Below are 21,059 nucleotides of genomic sequence, written 5' to 3'. Positions count from 1 at the left end.
TGCAGTGAGGTGATCTGTATTGAGTAGTGAGATGATGCGTATCATGTGAGGTGATCTGTATCTTGTGTGGACATGAAGAATGCCGCCTCTTCAGCCTCAGTAATCTTCTCTGCTTCAACTTTCCTGACAATGCACAATCAGCAGATATAATGAAAGTGGGGTGACGGAATGGAATCACTCTGATTCAATGTTCCTGGGATTAATTTGGTAATTTGAGATGCGGAGACATTCACTGGCTGCATAAGATGCCATGAAGATTTCGGCGAAGGAGACCTTGATCATTGAGCTGGTAGTCGGAATATTGTAATAGAATAGAGTCGGACTTCAATAGACGGTAACCCAGTCATTTTGATCTTCCAGAAGTCGTTTCAAGTCGCCTGTTGATTGGCTTATGACGTCGAAATCAAGTTTCCTTACAAACACCGATTTCCTTCAAAATCGGCTTGCACAGATAAATCAACTGTAGACATAAATCCAGATATACTCTTGTTAAGCATTTTTAGGCCTAGTTTCTAGGCCTAGGAGTGCACAATAAAATAGCCGCTTCTTGACCAGCAGCGGAGCACTTGATGGCAAAAGGTAGCAACACTGAAGCTGGGAACAGTTTGTAAGAACAATGAATTATGAGTCTAGTTTACTGTTTTATTTAGAGAAGGTCATTCTTGAAATTTTTAAGCACTTCTTTGGTAGGCATCTGAATTGTGCATAGTTTTCGAAGCCTTCGAGAAATTATTTTACAAAATCTTCGACTTGTGTTTGTGTGAAGTTGTGTGGGGCAACAGAGGTGTATTTGGCAGTTTCATTACAGAGTCGACGGTGGAGTTCTTCGGCGATCTTCGTGTTAAGCCGTTACGGCTTGACAAAGCTCCTGGAGAGCGAAACGTTGCCACAATAAAATGTTGCATTAGTTGCACTTGTGTCCTTTTACTTTACATATTGTCGATAATTCTACCAACATTATTACGATCTTCGTGTTCTTGTTCGTAGGTGTAGTGAAGAGGTGTAGGGTTTTCCAAGTGAGACCGGGGATATGGTTGTCGACTTAATTTTTCTTCTTCATAGATGTTGTGGGTCTTGATCTTCTGCTGGAGCTGCAGTGGCTGCTAGATCAGAAGTAGTCTGGGTGGCTGTGGTTGGAGGATCTGATAGGATGATGATGCCTTCCACGTTGAAGAAAATATTCAGTATATCTGTTGATGGTGCAGTGTCAGGAAAATTGAAGCTGAGAGGATTATTGAGGCTGAAGAGCTCATTTATGGTGGAGTTTAAGGTTAGAAGGGAGACAGGGACACACACAACACAGACAGACAGATTCATGATACAGACACGAGAGTCGCCGTCCAGCCGCCGTGGAGAGAAGACGTCGTCGTTCCTGCTCTTCGGTTATCCTGAGTAATTCTCGATCAGAGCAACTCTGAACACTGTTACTCGAGATTTTTCTTGGGTTATCCTGAGTTATTCTCGACCAGAGCAGAGAGGAAACTTGCTTGCACTCACTTCGAGCACCATCCCATCAAGAGGGTAAGGCGGTGACTTGCTTGCTTGTTTACCCCTCTCTTCCCCATCCCCCCATCCTTCCCCATCCTCCCCTCACACAAACATCTACACTGGCCCACACACTAACACACTACTTACATTGCTGTCCTTCTGACTTTTCTATCTTCTTCTTTTTCGGCAATTTCGTCTTTGGCGAGTTAACCATTTTGACCATCCGGTAGCCCGTGTGGTTTTTTAAAATCCGGTCAATCTTTGCCTTGGGCCCTTTTCCCCTCACCACTCGAGGGTAGGATATCTTAGGGGCTGACCTTCATAAGTCAGCTGAAATAGGATGTCAGGACTAACACTAAAGCAACTTCTGTGCCAGATGTACCTTCCTGGACATCACGGCGTGGATAAGAGTAAGATTACGTGTTGATGACAACCAAAAGTCGAAGAAAGAAATTCTAGAATGTATTTGTTCGAATTCAACTATTGCTCCAGTGGATGTTTTTCAAACTCACGCTGGGGCAGTACTTCTCCTCTCTTCTGAAGAAGAGTTACTTCAACTGCTCAAGCAAGATGTTCTGGAAAATTAAAGACTTTTGGTATTACCCCAGTTGCACCTGAAAGCTATCAAGCACAACGAACTGTGTTTGTGGCCAGAATTAACAGCTTTATGAGAGAGACCTCAGTGGAGGAACTTGTAGATGACTTTAATAGGGAGAATTCTGAATTTAACGTTGTTCAGGCATATAAATTCTCTAAACCTGGCAACAACCAGGTAACACTGAAGTTAATACTTGAGACACCTGAAGGAGCCAAACTAGTTTGTTAAAATGGTTTCAAATGTTTTGGCACCAGATGTACACCTGACCAAATCTCTCTTGAACGGTTTGCCAGTGTTACACAATGTTTTAAATGTTATGCATTTGGTCATACCACCAAATGCACTGATTTGCAGCATATGCTCTGGTCAACATTCCTTTAAAGATTGTCATAACAAAACTATGCCCAAATGTGTCCTCTGCAATGGAAAACACCATGCTGTTCCTGCTATCTGTCCTGAGAGGAAAAAGATAATACAGAAAATTCTAGAAACCAAGAAACTATTCAGTTCTTCGAAGACCACTCCCCAGGCACCTCCAACAATGTCCCAGACTTCCTTTCCAGCTTTGCCTGAATCTAGTGGAACTCCTCAGGTCTCTTCCACTGGTTCCAATGTTTGGAATTCTGCCCCTCTTGAAGTGTCCCTATCTAACCCTCACCTACAACATACACAAACGCAACCACAAGGTCCAGCCTCACCTCCCATGTCTCAGGGTTCCTCAGCCGGGGATATGACTAGAGCACAACTAATGTATATGATGGCCAAGGACATAGCAGGTAGTGATATTCATCTCTGCTCTAATATTTTCAATGATTTGTTAATGGCTAATGGGATCACTCCCATTACTATCCCAAATAATGTTAATGGCCCAACCCTCTCAGGAAGTATGTACCCTACTCTACTTCTACAAATACGCCTAATTCGTCCCTTGCTCAGGGATCACCCGCCTCGCATACCCAGGTTGTCAACTCCCCTCAGCCCCTGACCCTAACCATGCCCCAGAGATTGGTGCTTACTCTTCCGCTATTGCAGGAACTTTCCCAGGGTAATTCACCTGGCCTACCAAATTTTCCCTTGGAGGCTCCACAGTCTCACATTAACTCTCACGAGCCTCTGCTTCCTGAAACTGGGAATATCACACCTCAGTTTTATGATGAAGACTCTAATGACTCAAATGATTCTGTTAATATTACCAACTCTAGTGAAGATGCTGACACTTTTAGTACACAAGCAACTACTCAGAATTTCCCTCCTCTCTTTGACGAGTCCAGCAGGGATAGTGTATGTAACAAACAAGACCTTGCTTGCAGACGTTCAGACCGCAGTACACGTGCGAAGTGCAAGAAATAATGGGGATTACAATTTTCCAACTTAATGTCCAACATTTCTTTAATAACCGTTACCTCCTTGAAGTTAAATTACATAATTACAATCCCGATGTTATACTCTTGAATGAAACAGCTGCGAGAGTTGATCAACATATTAAATTACGTGGTTACTCTACTGTGGAGAAGTCGAGAGGACCCTTTAGTGGCGTAGCCATCTTAGTTAAATTAGGCTATGCGAACTGACGACGTCTCATGGCCAACTAGTGATAGGAACTGGATATTTTCCCCCGAGACATCCATATATAGAGTCAATTCCTCTACATAGGATATTAAGCAGAAATATTCCAACAATTCTGGCGGGAGATTTTAATGCTCATCACCCTGCCCTCTTTAACTGTGGAGCTGGTAATCCACTGGGTGACTTAAAAGGAAAACAACTATTTAATAGGCTGATGGCCTGGTGGCTAAAGCTCCCGCTTCACACACGGAGGGCCCGGGTTCGATTCCCGGCGGGTGGAAACATTTCGACGTTTCCTTACACCTGTTGTCCTGTTCACCTAGCAGCAAATAGGTACCTGGGTGTTAGTCGACTGGTGTGGGTCGCATCCTGGGGGACAAGATTAAGGACCCCAATGGAAATAAGTTAGACAGTCCTCGATGACGCACTGACTTTCTTGGGTTATCCTGGGTGGCTAACCCTCCGGGGTTAAAAATCCGAACGAAATCTTATCTTATCTTATCTTAAGTCCCATTCTTTAAATCGTATATTGGTCTTCATCCAGGGACACCAGATATAGTCCTGACAAACAGAGACTGTGATCTTTCATTGTCGTATCTCTCCTGGTGGAAACGTAGGATCTGACCATATCCCTGTTATAATACAGCTACAAACTTCTCCATTTAGAATACCTGTACCTCCTAAACCCAATCTTAACACCCTAGGATTTGACCCCGTCAGGGCATTTCTGGGTGAAGTTGAAATTGTGTCGTTGGAAAATCTACCTTCCACTGCAATTGACGACGCGATCAGGTCCCTTCACAATCGAGTAATTGAAGCTACTAATGCAACTTGTCAATTAGCTTCCACAAAGATCTACCAACAATATAAACCTACTAGGGAAATTAGAGACGGTATGAGAAATTATCAAACAGAATGTTCAAGGCATCTTCAAACGCGGCAACCACCAGTAGCTACATTGTATAGATTGAGGCAAGAATTAATTAACATGATCAGTCATCACAAACGTGACTTATAGAAAGTGCTAGTTCTAAAAGCTAATCAGTATAAACGAGAGCCTGCAAAATTTTGGAGTAAGATTCGGCAACTTTTAAATGCAAAGCACAAGGCTCCTAACTACCTAATTAATACCTTCACTGATGATGACGATGAAGAGGTTGAAATTAAACTTGATGATCCACAGGACCAGGCTAATTTGATGGGTGATGTATGGGAGAAAATTCTCTCCCACAATAACAGTCGTCGATTTAATAATAATCACTATCAGTTGGTAAATGAATGGAGAAATGAGAACTTAGCTGATCTACAACCACTACCTTCCATCGATGCACCAACTCTTGAAGATACCCACCCGCTTACTAGACCTATCACACTACTTGAGATGAGTCAGGTTATTGGAAGAATGCGAAATAGAGACCCTGGTCTCTCTGGAATAACAATGAAACAAATAAAGTACCTACCCAGAAATTGTAAACAGTCTTTGGTTAATATCTTTAATGCCATCTTGGCCTCCAGATATTTCCCAGTGGTTTTTAAGACTGCTAGGATGATCTTACTTGCTAAGCCCAATAAAGACATCCATCAACCAGGGAACTATAGACCTATATCCTTACTTGAAGTCACTGGGAAAGTTCTTGAGAAGATAATTTCCAACAGACTGAACTACTGGCAATATAAACACAAATGCAGTATAATGTGATCCTTTATTGACTACGTTTCGCCCACACAGTGGGCTTTTTCAAGTCACAAACAGAACTACCTGGGGTGGAAGGAACGCGAGTATTTATAGTCCGGCTGAGGTCAGGTGAAGAATGCTGCATCTGATGATGTACCGAGTGGGGTTATAGAGTCTAAAAACTTGGGTAGCTTAGAAAGGAGATTGGATAAGTTTGTGAGCAGACCTTCTACAGTGTTCTTATGTGGGATAGCGATGAAGAAGTTTCTTGGCAAGTGGTTCAGCTATGTTATAGAAGCCACTATTCTGGTTGAAGTTGTCGGATATAGAAATAAGTGATGATTCCAGGATTCTTCGCTATTGAGTGTTGTCTTCTGTGGCGATAAGTCTTGAGTTTCTGTAGTTTATCAAGTGGTTGTGTGAATTACGGTGTTGTACGCAGGCATTCCTTGTGTCGTCAGATCTGCTTGCGTATTGGTGTTCTGAAATACGTGTTTGGAGGTCCCTTGATGTTTCGCCCACGTATAACTTGTTGCAGTCATTACAAGGGATTATGTATACCCCTGCAGAGGATGGAGGCTTGTCCTGCCTACTACTTGTGATGTCCTTGATGGTCGTGGTTGTGGAGGTAGATACTTGGAATGATGTTTTGGCAAAGATGTTGGAAACATGTTTGGCAATGGAGTTGGTGGGAAGGACTATGTATCTCTTCTCGGCAGTGTCTTCTCTGGGCGTGTTGAAGATGTTTAATGCTCGCCGTCTGCAGTCTCTGACGAAGTGACGAGGATAGTGGAGTTTAGAAAATATTTGTTCAATTATAGTGCATTCTTCCTCAAGGAACTCGTTGCTGCAGATTCTGAGTGCACGCAGGAAGAAGCCTATAATTACACCACGTTTGGTTTTGGTGTCGTGGTGAGAGTAGAAGTGGAGAAGATCGTTTTGGTTGGTGGGTTTTCGATAGACTTTAAAACGAAGTTCGTGGTCAGCTTTGCAGAGCAGGACATCAAGGAAAGGAAGAGTGTTGTCGACTTCTTCTTCAAGTGTGAACTGGATTGAAGGTTCGACCTGGTTGAGCTTGTCTTGGAGAGCTTGAACGTTGAAGCGTTTGGAGTTATGAGGAGAATGTCGTCAACATAACGGAGCCAGGTGACAGACGAAGGAATAATGGTGGAGAAACGTTCGGCTTCTAGATGTTCTATGTATAGGTTCGCCAGGACTGCACTGAGTGGCGAACCCATGGGTAGTCCAAAAGTCTGCTGAAAGAGGTGATTTTCAAAAGAGAAACACGTAAAGCCAACACATAGTTCAACAAGGTCGATGAAATCGCTGGCTGGAATGGGAAGATCAAGTGACTCGTCAATTTTCCTGAGCAAGAGATCGATGGCTTGTGTAGTAGGTACTTTGGTGAATAGGGAAGTCACGTCAAGGCTGGAAAGTTTCTTGTTCCTGATGTTGATGTTGCGAATGCGATTGAGAAGATCACCTGAGTGTTTGAGATGTACTGGACTGATAGTGCCCAAGAGTTTAGAGAGGTGTTTGGCGAGAATTCCTGAGAGCAGACTTTTGGACTACCCATGGGTTCGCCACTCAGTGCAGTCCTGGCGAACCTATACATGGAACATCTAGAAGCCGAACGTTTCTCCACCATTATTCCTTCGTCTGTCACCTGGCTCCGTTATGTTGACGACATTCTCCTCATAACTCCTAAACGCTTCAACGTTCAAGCTCTCCAAGACAAGCTCAACCAGGTCGAACCTTCAATCCAGTTCACACTTGAAGAAGAAGTCGACAACACTCTTCCTTTCCTTGATGTCCTGCTCTGCAAAGCTGACCACGAACTTCGTTTTAAAGTCTATCGAAAACCCACCAACCAAAACGATCTTCTCCACTTCTACTCTCACCACGACACCAAAACCAAACGTGGTGTAATTATAGGCTTCTTCCTGCGTGCACTCAGAATCTGCAGCAACGAGTTCCTTGAGGAAGAATGCACTATAATTGAACAAATATTTTCTAAACTCCACTATCCTCGTCACTTCATCAGAGACTGCAGACGGCGAGCATTAAACATCTTCAACACACCCAGAGAAGACACTGCCGAGAAGAGATACATAGTCCTTCCCACCAACTCCATTGCCAAACATGTTTCCAACATCTTTGCCAAAACATTCCAAGTATCTACCTCCACAACCACGACCATCAAGGACATCACCAGTAGTAGGCAGGACAAGCCTCCATCCTCTGCAGGGGTATACATAATCCCTTGTAATGACTGCAACAAGTTATACGTGGGCGAAACATCAAGGGACCTCCAAACACGTATTTCAGAACACCAATACGCAAGCAGATCTGACGACACAAGGAATGCCTGCGTACAACACCGTAATTCACACAACCACTTGATAAACTACAGAAACTCAAGACTTATCGCCACAGAAGACAACACTCAATACCGAAGAATCCTGGAATCATCACTTATTTCTATATCCGACAACTTCAACCAGAATAGTGGCTTCTATAACATAGCTGAACCACTTGCCAAGAAACTTCTTCATCGCTATCCCACATAAGAACACTGTAGAAGGTCTGCTCACAAACTTATCCAATCTCCTTTCTAAGCTACCCACGTTTTTAGACTCTATAACCCCACTCGGTACATCATCAGATGCAGCATTCTTCACCTGACCTCAGCCGGACTATAAATACTCGCGTTCCTTCCAACCCAGGTAGTTCTGTTTGTGACTTGAAAAAGCCCACTGTGTGGGCGAAACGTAGTCAATAAAGGATCACATTATACTGCATTTGTGTTTATATTGCCATTGTGTCGGTATTTTATACCATTTATTTCCAGACTGAACTACTACATGGAGTTTTACCACCTTTTTACTGAAAAACAGTTTAGCTTTAGGACACATAGGGGTACCCATCATGCAATAAATATTATTTTTTATACTGTAGCGAGTCTGAAACATCAGGGCAATCTTGCTCTAATTGCCACCAGAGATGTTCATAAAACTTTTGATAGCTTATGGCATGATGGTCTTATATACGAACTTATTGACCTACCTGACCATAACTGGACCTTTCTCAGAATTATATATAACTTCCTAACTCAGAGAAAAATCCTTCCTACCTTTCATGGCAGGTCAACAGAGCCTTTTAAACCGACAGCTGGTGTCCCACAAGGTTCTTGTCTTAGTCCAATTCTATTCAATATCTATGTGAATGATCTTCCTCAACCAGAGTTTAATGATACAATTATAACGCAATTTGCAGATGATGTTATCCATGTCGTCTCGTCAACTCCTGTAACAGGAAAATACAAATATGAAAGAGTCATAGAAAAAATGAATATTGAACTTCGTCGAACATCCAATTATGAAAAGAAATGGAGAATTACGACCAACCCTGACAAAGTCCTGATTAGCACGATAGGATGTTTTGCATCAACCATCGAAGATAAGAGGGGTATCTCCATCAGAGGTTCACCTGTAGCCATTAGAAATCCTAACAAGATCTTGGGATATGAAATAGACAGGCTGCTCCACTCAACGTCTCACGTCAATAAAAAGATCAACATAGCCAAAGCCGGTCTTAGCAGTCTCTTTAAGTCCCTCCACATGTCAAAAAACATCTGCATAAAATAATGATAAGACCTAAACTCGAAGACCCATGTGTCCCAATGTCGTTAACAACAAAGACTAACATGCTACAGTTACAACGGGTCCAGAATAGAGCTCTCTGCTTTATTACGGGTACCAGGAGGAGAGACAGAGTCAAAATGGCAGATTTACACGTACAACAGGATATTACTGCCTTAAATGTACCCCTTGATACGCTGAAGAAGAGACAACTCTATGCAATGCAAGAACTCTACATACCAGATAGAGAACATCCTCTCCAAGTTGAAAATACCACTAACTATATCATTAATGCTCCTCCTCACAGGACCCAAAGAATGACTCTCCCACAGAGGCTGCGTCGCTTCATCCACAAAGACGATTACCATCGACCAATGATTTGGAGCAACCTCCCTGCAGATGAAGATGATTGGAAAACACCAGAACCTTTCTATGTCTACTAAGAAAATTAGCTTCCCTATTTAGGGAGATATCTTGCATAACAGTCTACTGATATAAACTCGCTACATTTACTATGGCGGGGCACCACCTCGAAAGAAGCATCAAGTAATTCTTCATGAGTTCTGCAGACAATTACCGCCTTGCCTTGCCGTTTAAATATTCGTTATGGAATCGCAAAAAAAAAGCAATTGCAACTTGTATATATACTACCAATTCAGAGTCATGTACCTATATATCCGTTATATCTATGTGACTCTGATGGGTTAGTAGTATACCCCTTCAAGAATATTCTATTATTTCACATACACTTTTTAAATTGCACCAAAGTGGTTGTGTCACTTACCTTTTATATCCTACCTCACTCCCCCCTCCCACCCTTTTGTATCCTACCTCACTCCCCCCTCCCACCCTTTTCCAATATTTCTATCCTTACCCATCCTTCTTCTTTACCCATCTTACCAAAGACTCTGGTCATAAGAAGCGAAGGGAGACAGGGTTTTTCATGTGAAAATTCATCATTCAGTACAAGATATTGGTGGAAGCGCCATCTGAGAGTTCCGGAATATAACAGGTGACAGTAGGCTGTTGAGTAACTTGGTGAATTCTTTGAGTGTCAGTTTGAAATCTAATGTCGAGGTGCAGTCCTTATGAGTGTGCTTTGTGCCGAAGTTGGAGCATTATTTCTAATCTTTCCAAGAACAATTCTTGGCGTGGTGGATAAATGGATAACAGTTCTAATATGGGGTGATAAGGCGGAATCACTCTGGTTCAATGTTCCTGGGGTTATTGAGGTAATTTGAGATGCTTAGACCTCCTCTGATTGCCTGAGATGCCATGAAGATTTCGGCTAAGATGACCTTGATCATAAAGCTGGTAGTCGAAAAATTGTAATGGAATCGACGGTGACCCAGTCATTTTGACCTGTAAGAAGTCATTTCAAGTCACCTGTTGATTGGTTAATGACGTAACGATCAAGATTTCTTACGAACTACGATTTCTTGGCCTTCAACGCAGGGAAAGGAGCCACGTTGAAATCATCGTTCTTTAGAGTATTCATTACAGAGGTGATGATGATATTGTCGGCTTCGTCATCGTTAAAACAGACGGCAATGAAAGAGTCCTCGGAGGTTGTGTAGTTTCACTTACATGGGGGTCGTAAGTTGTCTTACCAGAAACTTTTTCGTTGTGCCCGAGATGTTTCCAGTCTTATCAGTCTTTTTCGTCGTGTCCGAGATATTACCTACCTAGAATATGGTAATCAGTCCCTCACCCTAGATGAAGTGCTCAGCACCGCAGTCTTCATTCATCATCCAGGCTGAGGGACTGATTTCCTCATCTTCTACTGTCTCTAATCTCAACACTTTCAAATATCTTGGAAAATGACAGTTATGCATATTTCAGGTTATTTGTGTCTTTCTGCAGATCTTTTTGGTATCACAATACCGTTTACCTTCATCCTTTGTTTCATCCTTGAGTTACTCAAGTGATTTATTCATCATCTTGTCAGTATTGTATAGCATTACCTCTACCGTATCTGTGTTACACAGCAACACGATGGAATCTTGGCACCTGTTTACTAACCTGTGGCTTAACACATAGACATGACCTACTTCCACTAGTGGGTCCACCCACGGAGACGAAGCCTATTCCTATTACCAGTCATCTGACTCGTACATAAGCGACCATCTTCCTGCCTATGCATCAGACTCATCAAGACTATGGTGGTGAAGCTCTTCATTTAAGATGAGGGAATGTATACCTCGTCTTCTGCTGCCTTCAGTGTCAACTCCTCATATAACCTCTTTGCTGAATCGATAATGCTAATGGCTGACGAAATGTCATCATAAAAACGTTAATAACCTGGGGATCCCCATATTTTATTCATCATTTTGTTGGCATTGCATACGATTACTGGTACAATATAATTTCTGTAAATTTTTGAATCAATAAGGGAGCACATAAATGTTGCTTCAGTTTCAAGTGTTGCTCAGTCTTGGAACTGTTTGTCGATGTATGTACAAATATTTTCAGGTGTTCAGCATAGTGATCATAAGATATTATCTACACTTTACTGACTAGATGATCCTCCTGTGCAGTAGGTCTCTTCTTCTTCTTCTTCTTCTTAGTCTTCGTCGTCTTGTTCTTCTTTTTCCTCCCGTTGACTGTACTAGTTTTAGGGTGTTGATTCTTTGTTGTTTTGCTTAAGTTATTTGTTTTGTTAATGCATAATTCAACTTACATTTAGCATGTGGCACTGTCAGGAGTATATTCACAATGGGCCTTCACGTATTTTTTTCCAGCAATGATATAGTATTTAATTATAGTTCAAGGACTAAATTGCAATACCAAATGAGCCACCATAGGCTGCCCACGCCACCTGAGTCATTGATCCAGCGCTGGTGGTTCGTGCCGTGAGTATAAAAGTCCTCCTGTAAAGGGACTCTGCTACCTCAGGTCAGATTTCAGAAAAATAACTATTTTACATTTAGGATTCATGTGGTGGACAGTAGAACATAATTACTGTTATATATATATATATATATATATATATATATATATATATATATATATATATATATATATATATATATATATATATATATATATATGCGTGTGTGTGTGTGTGTGTGTGTGTGTGTGTGTGTGTGTGTGTGTGTGTGTGTGTGTGTGTGTGTGTGTGTGTGCGTGGATGTGGTGCGGATGACAAGAAACAGATGATTGCTGATGTTATAAATGAAAAGATGTTGGATGTCCTGGCTCTAAGCGAAATAAAGCTGAAGGGGGTAGGGGAGTATCGGTGGGGTGAAATAAATGGGATTAAATCTGGAGTATCTGAGAGAGTTAGAGCTAAGGAAGGGGTAGCAATAATGTTGAAGGATCAGTTATGGAAGGAGAAAAGAGAATATGAATGTGTAAATTCAATGATTATATGGATTAAAGTAAAGGTTGGATGCGAAAAGTGGGTCATAATAAGCGTGTTTGCGCCTGGAGAAGAGGAAAGTAGAGGAGAGAGAGAGATTTTGTGAGATGTTAAGTGAATGTATAGGAACCTTTGAACCAAGTGAGAGAGTAATTGTGGTGGAGGACCTGAATGCTAAAGTAGGAGAAACTTTTAGAGAGGGTGTGGTAGGTAAGTTTGGGGTGCCAGGTGTAAATGATAATGGGAGCCCTTTGATTGAACTTTGCATAGAAAGGGGTTTAGTCATAAGTAATACATATTTTAGGAAAAAGAGGATAAATAAGTATACAAGATATGATGTAGGGCGAAATGATAGTAGTTTGTTGGATTATGTATTAGTAGATAAAAGACTGTTGAGTAGACTTCAGGATGTACATGTTTATAGAGGGGCCACAGATATATGAGATCACTTTTTAGTTGTAGCTACACTGAGAGTAAAAGGTAGATGGGATACAAGGAGAATAGAAGCATCAGGGAAGAGAGAGGTGAAGGTTTATAAGAGTCGAAGAGGTATGGGGTAGGTTTAAAAATGTAGTGTTAGAGTGTTCAGCAGAAGTTTGTGGTTACAGGAAAGTGGGTGCAGGAGGGAAGAGAAGCGATTGGTGGAATGATGATGTAAAGAGAGTAGTACGGGAGAAAAAGTTAGTATATGAGAAGTTTTTACAAAGTACAAGTGGTGCAAGGAGGGAAGAGTATATTGAGAAAAAGAGAGAGGTTAATAGAGTGGTGAAGCAATGTAAAAAGAGAGAAATGAGAGAGTGGGTGAGATGTTATCAACAAATTTTGTTGAAAATAAGAAAAAGTTTTGGAGTGAGATTAACAAGTTAAGGAAGCCTAGAGAACAAATGGATTTGTCAGTTAAAAATAGGAGAGGAGAGTTATTAAATGGAGAGTTAGAGGTATTGGGAAGATGGAGGGAATATTTTGAGGAATTGTTAAATGTTGATGAAGACAGGGAAGCTGTGATTTCATGTATAGGGTAATGAGGAATAACATCTTGTAGGAGTGAGGAAGAGTCAGTTGTGAGTGTGGGGGAAGTTCGTGAGGCAGTAGGTAAAATGAAAGGGGGTAAGGCAGCCGGGATTGATGGGATAAAGATAGAAATGTTAAAAGCAGGTGAGGATATAGTTTTGGAGTGGTTGGTGCTATTATTTAATAAACGTATGGAAGAGGGCAAGGTACCTAGTGATTGGCAGAGAGCATGCACAGTTCCTTTGTATAAAGGCAAAGAGGACAAAAGAGAGTGGAAAAATTATATATCTATATATATATATATATATATATATATATATATATATATATATATATATATATATATATATATATATATATATATATATATATGTATGTATATATATATATATATATATATATATATATATATATATATATATATATATATATATATATATATATATATATATATATATATATATACTCCTCCCAAACAGCACAAACGGTCCCACTGGGACAAACCGATCATGGAAAAAATCGCCAACACAATGCTCTCCAATGCTTCAGGAAAGAACAAAGCTCGTCTCCTGGCAGTGAAGGCACCACACTCAGGAGATTTCCTGTTAGCTGTTCCCAATTCCTCCCAGGGCACCCGTCTCGACCCACAGGCCATTCGGATTGGTGTTGCTCTTCGCCTAGCCGCCCCCATCCTCACCGAACATAGGTGTATTTGCGGCAGGGCGACAGCTGATCAATTTGGACTTCATGGTCTCGTGTGCCACACAGCAGAAGGGAAGTATGCCAGACATGAGGAGATCAATGACATAATAAAGAGAAGCCTCGCCACAGCCCGTTGCCCAGCTCAACGGGAACTCCAAGTACAGAGGTCTGATGGAAGTCAAAAGCGTCCTGATGGAGCCACTATGCTACCCTGGAAGGATGGAAAGCAGATTGCCTGGGACTACACCTGTGCTGCCACATTGGCAGACACCTACTTGCCATACTCTCTAGTGGAAGGGGGTGGAGCTGCCAGCCACAGGGAGACCCAGAAGATCCGAAAATATGAAGACCTTCCCCCTTCCTATAACTTCATTCCAATAGGGTCGGAGACCCTTGGAGCATGGGGCAAGTGTGCTCTAAAGTTCCTCAAAGAGCTAGGTGAAAAGCTCATCATAGAAACCAAGGACCACAGGGCGACCAGCTTCCTCTTTCAGAGACTCAGTGTTGCGATCCAGAGAGGAAATGCCTGCAGCATTCTGGGCACGCGGCCCACCGCAGGGGAGCTGGACGAAGTATTCGAGATGTAGCTCTGAGAAGCAGATGGTGAATGCAATGGCACCCACGAGACTGAGGTGTGTGAGATTATGCTCGAGGGGCACGAGAAGGCTGATCCTAGTCAGTTTGAGCTCCTCAAGGTCCTCGGTCAAGGATCCTTTGGCAAGGTTTTTCTGGTGCGTAAGATAAGTGGCCAGGACACAGGTACTTCATATATATATATATATATATATATATATATGTATAATATATATATATATATATATATATAAATATATATATGTATATATATATATAGCTTCCTTGGATGCTTCACTTTCATAGTTCCTTGATAATGTGAGTAGTCACGAAAGCGCTTGGAATTTCTCTATTCTTTCAGAGTGGTTGTTTTGCATATTTTGAAATCACCTGTTTACTGTGATCTTATTGCATATATATATATATATATATATATATATATATATATATATATATATATATATATATATATATATATATATATATATATATATATATTATATTACATAATATGGGACAGAAGATTTAGAGATACATCGTTGATATAAAAGGTGGCATATAAGGTACATATTTTTACGTGTGTATCACCGATTATAAGGCGAAAATCTCATCCAGCTCCTCAGAGCTGGGGCGTGTGCCCAAAATACAGCAGGCATTACCCCTTTGAACAGTCGCACTGAGCTTCTGGAACAGAAAATTAGCTGCCCTGGGATCTCTAGTTACCCTGATGAGTCTTTTTCCCAGCTCCTTAAGGAATTTAGATGCATTCTTTCCCCATGAGCCAAGGGTCTCTGAGCCTATGGGAACATACATATAATGATGGGCAAGTTCTCCATATTTTCTCGACTTTATGTATATATATATATATATATATATATATATATATATATATATATATATATATATATATATATATATATATATATATATATATATATGTATATATATATATATATATATGCATATATATATATGCATATATATATATGTATATATATATATATATATATATATATATATATATATATATATATATATATATATATATATATATATATATATATATATGTCGTGCCGAATAGGCAGAACTTGCGATCTTGGCTTAAATAGCAACGTTCATTTTGCCATATAGGACAAGTGAAAATTTGTGTATGCAATAATTTCGCCAAAATCATTCTGAACCTAACGAAAGAAATATATTTCACTGGGTTTATTTAGTATTAAATTACTGTAAACAAATCTAAAATATATATAGTTGGGTTAGGCTAAAATAAATTGTTCTTGTTATAATAAGGTTAGGTAAGTTTTCTAAGATTCTTTTGGTGCAAAATTAAAAAAATTTACATTAACATTAATGAAAAAAATATATCTTTAAACGTATAAGAGAAAATTTCAGAAAGGACTTAATTTTAAATGAGTTCTTGCTAATTGACCAGTTTTACATATTCGGCACGACATTATATATATATATATATGTATATATATATATATATATATATATATATATATATATATATATATGCATATATATATATATATATATATATATATATATATGTATGTATATATATATATATATATATATATATATATATATATATATATATATATATTTTATATATATATATATATATATATATATATATATATATATATATATATATATATATATATATATATATATATATATATATATATATATAACTGGTCAATTAGCAAAAACTCATTTAAAATTAAGTCCTTTCTAAAATTTTCTCTTATACGTTTAAAGATATATTTTTTCATTAATGTTCATGTAAAAAATTATAATTTTGCACCAAAAGGAACTTAGAAAACTTACCTAACCTTATTATAACAAGATCAATTTATTTTAGCCTAACGCAACTAAATATATTTTAGATTTGTTAACAATAATTTAATAATAAACAAACACAGTGAAATATATTTTTCTCGTTTGGTTCAGAATGATTTTTGAGAAATTATTGCATACAGAAATTTTCGCTTGTCCTTTATGGCAAGATGAGCGTTGCTATTTAAGCCAAGATCGCAAGTTTTGCCTATTCGGCACGACATATATATATATATATATATATATATATATATATATATATATATATATATATATATATATATATATATATATATATATATATATATATATATATATATATATATATATATATATAGTGCCGAATAGGTAAAACTTGTGATTTTTTACTTATGTTGCAACACTCTTCTTGCCGAATAAAGGTAAGCGAAAGTTTGTGTGTGCAGTAATTTCGCAAAAATCATTCTGAACCAAACGAGAAAATATATATTTCATTGTGTTTGTTTATTATTAAATTATTTTGAACCTATCTAAAGTACATTTAGCTGGATTAGGCTAAATTAAATCGCGCTTGTTGTAATAAGGTTAGGTAAGTTTTCTCAGATTTTTTCGGCACAAAATTATTAATTTTTTTAAATTAACATAAGAACATAAGAAAGAAGGAACACTGCAGCAGGCCTACTGGCCCATGCGAGGCATTTCCAATTCACCTCCTGGCTTAATCCAATGAGGAACCTAGTCAGGTCAGATCACATCCACTCAAGGAAGGAGCACGGCATCAGACCAGCTAGCACAAGCTAGTCAAGTGCAACTCACACTCACCCACACCCACTCTGGTATTTATCTAACCTATTTTTAAAACTACACAACGTCTTAGCTTCTATAACGGTACTCGGGAGTTTGTTCCACTCATCCACAACTCTGTTACCAAACCAGTGCTTTCCTATGTCCTTCCTGAACCTGAACTTTTCTCATTTGAAACCATTACTGCGAATACTATCTTGGCTGGGTATTTTCAGCACGCTATTTACATCCCCTTTATTTATTCCTGTTTTCCATTTTTACACCTCAATCATATCCCCCACTAATTCTACGTCTTTCTAGAGAGTGCAGATTCTGGGCCCTCAGTCTATCCTCATAGGGAAGATTTCTTTGTCATCCTCCTCTGTACGTTTTCCATTGTATTTATATACATTCTGTAATATGGTGACCAGAATTGCGCAACATAATCTAAATGAGGCCTAACCAAGGATATATAGAGTTGAAGAACAACCTGAAGACTCCTATATTTTATGCTTCTTGATATGAAGCCAAGGATTCTGTTAGCTATATTGTGAACACTTATGCACTGTTGTTTTGGTTTCAGATTACTGCTAACCAGAACTCCTAAATCCTTTTCGGAATCAGTAAAATTAAGTTCTATATTATTTAGTTTGTATGTGGCATGGTTATTTTCTTGTCCAATGTTTAGAATTCTGCATTTGTCTGTATTAAACTGAATCTGTAACTTTTCCGACCATTGCATCAGTCTTTTCAAACCTTCGTGGAGTGCTCTAATGTCCTCATTAGAATGAGTTAGGCAACCTATTTTGGTGTCATCAGCAAACTATCTATCTATTCCCTCGTCAGTGTCGTTTACATAAATTGTGAACAACAAAGCGCACAACACTGACCCCTGTGGGACACCACTGGTAACGCGCCTCCACTCTGATTTGTCTCCCTATTCCGTGGGTCTTAATTTTCCTCAATAGCCTCTGATGTGGAACTCTATCAGAAGCCTTAATGAAGTCCATATACATCATATCATATTCATTACCATGATCTATCTCCTCAATTACCTTCGTGAAAAAAGTTTGTAAATTTGTAAGGCAGGAACGCCTCTCTGTAAAACCATACTGAAATTCATTAACCAATTTATGCCTTTCAAGATGGCTACGAACTGCCTCGGCAATTATTGATTCCATAAATTTTCCTACTATGGAGGTAAGACTTATTGGCTTATAGGTCGAAACTAAGGATCTGTCTCCTGCTTTGTAAATAAGTATTACATTTGCCATTTCCCTCTTGTATGGCACTATGCCAGGATGTAGTGATTTGTTGAAAAGACTAGCCAAAGGATTGCTAAGCTCCTCTTTACATTCGTTTAAAAACCCTTGCAAACAGTTCATCAGGGACTGGGGATTTGTTCGAATTTAATATCTCAGAGGACCATGTCATTAGTTACTCTAATCTGCATAGTCTATTATCGACGTGTTCTACATAATTTAGCATTTCTGGAATCTCGCTTGTATCTTCCTGGGTAAACACTGAGAGGAAATAAGAAATAAAGAGTTAAACTCTTTTGGGTTAGCCTTCGAATCCCTTGCCACTTTAGCCTCATAATCTCTTTTAGCGATTCTTATTCCCACTTTTATGTGTCTCTTTAATCGAATATATTGATTTCTTAAGTGCCCATCTCCTCTTTTAATATGCATATATATTCCTCTCTTTTGACCAACGAGATGTTTTAATCTAAAGTTTATCCATTTGGGTTCGTTTTTGGTTGATCTAAATTCCCTACTAGGAACATAAATTGTCTGGCCAGCTGGAACTATACTCTGAAAAACATCATACTGGCAACGAACACCACCTACCTGACCCAGTCAGGTTGTTCCAATTTAGCCCACCCAGGAAATTTCTCAGTCTCATGAAATCAGCCAAGCAGATGTCTGGAACAGAGACTTGATTGCAGTTATTTGGGAAATTCCATGATATACTGAAACTAAGTGATTTGTGATCACTTTCCCCAAGCTCACCATTAACCTAAAGATTATTAATTATTTGATTTCTTCTTGGCAAGAACCAAGTAAAGCTGATTGTCTCCTCTAGTTGCTTCTGTCACAAACTGTTAAAAAAAAAAATCCCGAATCGTATCAAGAAAGTCACTAGACTCAAGATTTTCTGTCATATTATTCCAATCACTTTGTCTAAAGTTAAAATCTCCCATTAACAAGACATTTCCGGTTATGCCTTATGAATTCTGTCCCACAGCAGTTTCCTACATTCCCTATCAGAGTTTGGGGGCTTATAAATCAAACAAAAAAATAATTTGTCGCTACCCTCGAAAAACTTTATCCAAACAGATTCTGTGTCCGATGCTTATAACCTTGTATCTTGTCTAACACATCAATTTACATTTTCTCTGACCTACATCGCCACTCCACCACCCTTCCTGTTGACCTTAAGGAAGCTAGTCACTCTCTGGCCTGTATAGTCTCTCTTTGTTTGTTGATCAAATACTTTACCCTTACAGTCAACTTTATTTTGAATATTGTCTATTAAATATATCCTTAAGGTATCCTGGTAATATCTGCTGTTTTCAACCCTTGTATTGCAGCTTGACTGTTTTCCCCACACACCCCTACCTTTATAATCTATCAATTTAAAGTCCTGGATAAGTCAGCAATGGCCCTCTCAGTCGAGCTGGCCCCTGAGAAATGTAAATTCCTATACAAGTCATCAATTACCCTCTCAATTGAATTGGCTAATGCAACCACTCCATCCCCAGAGAGATGAACCCCATCCCTTGCATTAATATCACGTTGGCCATAAAATTTGTGTCAGTTATCAATGAACAGGATTGCAAATTCCTTGCAGTACGTGTCTAGCCAGTAGTTTACACCAACTGCCCTAGATATCCATTCATTGCCCACTCCCCTTCTAAGCAAGATGTTTCATATGATTGGGTTCGAGATTTTTACCAGTTTGACCGTAATAAACTTTATCGCAAATTTTACAAGGAATCTTATAGACACATCCATCAGCATTTTGGGGGGAATTTTTTATCAAAAGTTTTTTTTACTGTGTCAAGATTTTTTAATACAACTTCAATATTAAAAGTCTTAAGAAGAGAAGGCATATCAACCAAGTTTTCATGGTAAGGGAGAACCAACATATTTTTAGTTGAATAAGGCTGGAGACACCCTTTCCTCTTTTCCTCCCTATATATATATATATATATATATATATATATATATATATATATATATATATATATATATATATATATATATATATATATATATAAATATATATATATATATATATATATATATATATATATATATATATATATATATATATATATATATATATATATATATGTCGTGCCGAATATGTAAAACTGGTCAATTAGCAATAACTCATTTAAAATTAAGTCCTTTCTAAAATTTTCTCTTATACGTTTAAAGATATATTTTTTTCATTAATGTTAATGTAAAAAATTTTAATTTTGCACCAAAAGAATCTTACAAAACTTACCTAACCTTATTATAACAAGAACAATTTATTTTAGCCTAACCCAACTAAATATATTTTTGATTTGTTTACAATAATTTAATACTAAACAAACACAGTGAAACATATTTTTTTCGTTAGGTTCAGAATGATTTTGTCGAAATTATTGCATACACAAATTTTCGCTTGTCCTATATGGCAAGATGAACGTTGCTATTTAAGCCAAGATCGCAAGTTCTGCCTATTCGGCACGACATATATATATATATATATATATATATATATATATATATATATATATATATATATATATATATATATATATATATATATATATATAT

This window comes from Cherax quadricarinatus, chromosome 71 (genome assembly GCF_038502225.1).
Source record: "Cherax quadricarinatus isolate ZL_2023a chromosome 71, ASM3850222v1, whole genome shotgun sequence".
Classification (NCBI taxonomy): Eukaryota; Metazoa; Arthropoda; class Malacostraca; order Decapoda; family Parastacidae; genus Cherax; species Cherax quadricarinatus.
This window is presented reverse-complemented; position numbering follows the sequence as displayed.